Source organism: Myotis brandtii, unplaced genomic scaffold (assembly GCF_000412655.1).
Source record: "Myotis brandtii unplaced genomic scaffold, ASM41265v1 scaffold1012, whole genome shotgun sequence".
In the NCBI taxonomy this organism is placed as follows: Eukaryota; Metazoa; Chordata; class Mammalia; order Chiroptera; family Vespertilionidae; genus Myotis; species Myotis brandtii.
This window is the reverse complement of record NW_005353371.1, coordinates 784,009-788,476: the sequence shown is the minus strand read 5'-3', so window position 1 is coordinate 788,476 and position 4,468 is coordinate 784,009. Positions and strand designations below refer to the sequence as shown.

General features: G+C 47.6%; 1 protein-coding gene and 1 pseudogene across 2 annotated transcripts in view; one reads left to right on the top strand and one right to left on the bottom strand.

The window, feature by feature from the left end:
- Positions 1–584: 584 nt before the first annotated feature.
- LOC102258143 lies at positions 585–1,771 on the bottom strand (annotated as a pseudogene).
- Positions 1,772–4,067: 2,296 nt separating this feature from the next.
- LOC102257535 (zinc finger protein 791) overlaps positions 4,068–4,468 on the top strand; it is a 22,494-nt gene continuing 22,093 nt past the window's right edge. For both annotated transcript variants that reach the window (XM_014535205.1, XM_005853225.2), the window contains exon 1: positions 4,068–4,072. The gene's annotated coding sequence lies outside the window, so the exon portion shown is untranslated. The remainder of the gene's footprint in view (positions 4,073–4,468) is intronic.

Genomic DNA, 4,468 nt, shown 5'->3' with positions numbered 1-4,468 from the left:
TGACTATATTTCCTGTGCTGTACTTTACATCCCCCTGACTATTTTGTAACTACCAATTTGTGCTTCCTTTTTGTTGTTGTTGTTTTTGTTTGTTAATCCTCACCCGAGGATATTTTTTCTTTTTTTGTTGTTTAAATATATTTTATTGATTTTTTACAGAGAGGAAGGTAGAGGGATAGAGAGTTAGAAACATTGATGAGAGAGAAATATCAATTTAGCTGCCTCCTGCACACTCCCTGCTGGGGATGTGCCCGCAACCAACGTACATGCCCTTGACCGGAATAGAACCTGGGACCCTTCAGTTCGAAGGCCGAGCCAAAGCGGTTAGGGCCCGAGGATATTTTTCCATTGATTTTTTTAGGGAGAGTGGAAGAGAGAAGGAAAGACAGAGAGAAACATTGATGTGAGAGAGAAACACATCAATTGGTTGCCTCCTACAGGAGCCCCTACCAGAGCTGGGCGGGGGAGGAGCCTGCAACCAAGTTACATTCCCTTGACTGGAATCGAACCTGGGACCCTTTGCTCTGCATGCTGATGCTCTATCCACTTAGCCAAACCGGCTAGGGCGTGTACTTCCATTTTTGTTTTTTTTAAACATATCAGTTATTTAATCGGGTTCTCATAAGAAATTCAGAACACCAGTTTGTGAGGATAAAGCCCATTGGTGAGAGCGAACAGAGAGCGGAGGTAGCCCTGGAGCTGAAGAACAGCCTTGATTTTTGGCAGAATTTGTGAGTCCACAGCTTTCTGGTCAACCTTGCGCTGATCTGTAATCTCATATTTCTCTTTCTCTGTCGAAGATCTCGCCCTCCTGGTGTCTGGGTTTGCGCAGCTTCTTCTTCTTAAAGTAAGCGTCATTGAGATGTTTGGGGATTTTCACACCACTGATATCAATTTTGGTGGAGGTGGCGATGACAAATTTCTGGTGTGTTCTACGAAGAGGAACTCGATTGAGGGACAGAGGTCCAGTCACAAGTAGCAAGCCACTGCCCAGCTGCGTCAGGAAAACCACCCTCTTGCCTCTGTGGCGCCCGGTGAGGATGATCAGAATGGTCCCAGGAGTCATGCTGGTCCACAGTCTCCTCACGTGCTGACTGAAGGGTTTCTTGCCTGGCTCAACAGCTTTCGGAGGCACATCTTCAGTAGGATAATATCTAGGCATTTTGCGGAGTTTAACCACTTGGGTACCACCATTCATTTTTTTTTTAAGGGTATTGGATTAAAAAAATATATATTATTGATTTTTTTTACAGAGAGGAAGGGAGAGGGATAGAGAGTTAGAAACATCAATGAGAGAGAAACATCCATCAGCTGCCTCCTGCACACCCCCTACTGGGGATGTGCCCGCAACTAAGGTACATGCCCTTGACTGGAATCGAACCTGGGACCCTTCAGTCCACAGGCTGACGCTCTATCCACTGAGCCAGACCAGTTAGGGCGGGTACCACCATTCTTGTCGCCACCAACTGGTTTTGTGACAGTAGCAAGAACTTTCTCCTTCTTTTTCTTTTCATTCCTGGATTTAGAGGCCGAATACTTCTTGTACATGGCCTTTCTCGAATACATAGCCGACCGGGAGTATCTGCCAATTCCTCTGACGAGGACGGGGTTTCGGCTGCAGTGGGGCTTCCCCTTCTTAGGCGCCTTAACCTTGCCACTGGCATCGGCCTTCTTCTTGGCTTCAGGTTTCTTCTCCTTAGTGTCAGGCTTCTTCTCCTTAGTATCTGGCTTCTCGGTTCTCTTTTTACCCGCCATCTTGCAAGATGGGAAAGAAAGCTACTTCCGTGTTTTTTTTTTAATTTTCTTATTGTTGATATTATTACATATGTCACCTTTTTTTCCCCATTGACCCTCTCCAGCCCTCTCCCTTCCTTTCCCCCCACCACCCCCCCATCTCGTCCCCTACCCCAGGTGTTTAGCAACTTACTGTCTGTGTTATGGGTTATGCATACATGCATGCAAGGCCTTTGGTTGATTACATCCAACCCACCCTCCCCCGCCTTCCCTCTGAGATTCTCTACTCTCTTCCATGCTTCCATGTCTCTGGATCCACTCCTTCTATCAGTTTATTTTTTGTTACTTAGATTCCACACATAAGTGAGATCACGTGATACTTGTCTTTCTCTGAGTGACGTATTTCACTCAGAATAATACTCTCCAGATCCCTCCATGCTGTCTCAAAACTTAAGAGATTATTTTTTTTTTACTGCTGCATAGTATTCCATGGTCTAAATGTACCACAGCTTCTTTTATCCACTCACCTACTGATGGGCACTTTGTTCCCAGATCTTAGCTATTGTAAATTGTGCTGCTATGAACATAGGGGTGCATACATTGTTTCTAATAGATGTTTCTGGGTTTCTTAGGATATATACCTAGAAGTGGGATGACTGAGTCAAATGGCAAATCCATATTTAATTTTTTAGGAAACTCCATACTGTTTTCCATGAAGTTTGCACCAATCTCCATTCCCACCTACAGTGTAGTAGGGTTCCCTTTTCTCCACCTCTGGGTTTTTGTCACTTGAAACATCAGTGGTGGCCCAGAGCAATGTCAGGGGGGAGCAGAGGTCCGAGGCCAGGTGCGTTAAGCTAAGGAAGCCCCCCACGCCCTTGAGCCTGCCAAGGGAAGTACTTGAAGGCCCACTGATCATCCTGGGGAGCCTCTCCCTGCAGGTGTCCTACCTGCTCACAACTCCATAGAGGGAGCCTTTACAGCGAGAGAAGCTACAGCCCTGGAAAGCTGGGGAAGCAAGTGCACCTGCGGGAGGGGGTGATGCCCCTTCTGAGGTTTTAGTTGTGGTCCCCCTGGGCCTGTTTCTAGGCATCGGGTGAAGTTTTGCATCCAGAGTGTGGGTGCACATTGAGAAATCTGGGAAACTCAGGAGTGTGTGTCCTGGGTTAGGGACGGTGACATTGGGAGTTCGTTTGGGTCAGAACCTTACACTGAATCCAGCTGTGCACCCCCTCACTGTGAGCTGAAGCCTGAGAGAGGGAGCACGTCTGTTGGCGGAGGCATGGCGGGAACAGCACCTCGTGTTAGACCCATGGGGTTGGACTGGATCTGGGTTCAGCAACATAGGTGCTTGAATTCTGGCTGGGAATGAATTCAGAGCCAAGACTCAAATTATAAGAGAACATTTAATTGGGAAATCACAGAGGTAGAAGAAGAAATTCTTAGAAGGCATGGGTTTAGGAAACAAGTTACAGAGGTAATGGATGGGCCCTTGGCTCTTAGAAGTGAGAAAGGTAGCTGTTACATGCCTGCGGGGATGGGTGGGTGAGGAGAGGTTGGGACATGCTCCCAGGAAGGAGAGCGAGCTGGGTTCTCTGTCCTAAGGTTTTAAGGGTGGAGATTTTAAGGGAGGGCCCAGGGAAAATCGTAGAATATTATTCAGCAGCTTTCCAGATGTTTCCCTTCACGGTCTAGGTCTCCACTGATTGGTTGTGGCCAGAGCCCAGGTCATCATTCAATGCCGCTGGTCCTCAGGTCAGCCCTGGCATCGCTTTTCTGGTTTTGCTGTTTTTCTGGGCCCCAGCTAAAATAGAAGTGTGGCCTAGGGGTTATCTTTAGGGGGGAAAGGTCCGGGGTCTAAACTGCATGGCCAGCAATATGCTACGGGATGAAAGGTCTCCTGGCGATGACGTCACAGCCTTCAGTTGTCTGTTGCTGGGCATGACCTTCTGCCCCTGGCCCATTCTCCTTGCTCTGCTCATGTCTGTCTAACTGCCCACTACATTTCCATTATTCCCCAGGGAGAGGAGGTATTGGAGCTCCCAGACTTCATTCCTGGGGTGGCTGCTCAGGTGTCCCTCCTCTGCTTCCCTGAGGACTGTAACCCTCCAGGGGTTCTGTCTCAGTCAGGAGAGTCTAGAACAGTGGTTCTCAACCTTGGCTGCACATTAGAATCACCTGGGAATCTTTTTAAAATCCTGATTTCTGGGCCTCATCCTCCGGAAATTCTGTTTCTTTGTTATGGGGTGGGGCCACTGGTCTAGAATATGGAACCTTCTGAAACTGGCTTTCCTTCTGTCCTGTGGGAAGCAGACTGCTCATTTGAGCTGAATCCAATGTATGTGTTTCTTTCACATTCTTTACCCACTGACTTGGGAAGCCCTTTCACTCTAGTTTCCTTGAGAATAAAAATGTCCATTGATTGAATGTACCAGGTAGAAAAAAAGAGAGAGAAATATTGATACTTCCCGGCAGAGTAGTACAGTGGTGAGCGTCAACCTACGAAGCAGGAGGTCACTGATCCATTCTGGTCAGGGCACATGCCAGAGTTGCAGGCTTGATCCCTAGTAGGAGGCATGCAGGAGGCAGCCGATCAATGATTCTCTCATCACGGATGTTTCTCTCTATCTCACTCTTCTTTCCTCTCTCAAATATATTAAAAATACATATATATATATATACTAGAGGCCCGGTGCACAAAAATTTGTGCCCTCGGGGGGGAGGGGGGTCCCCC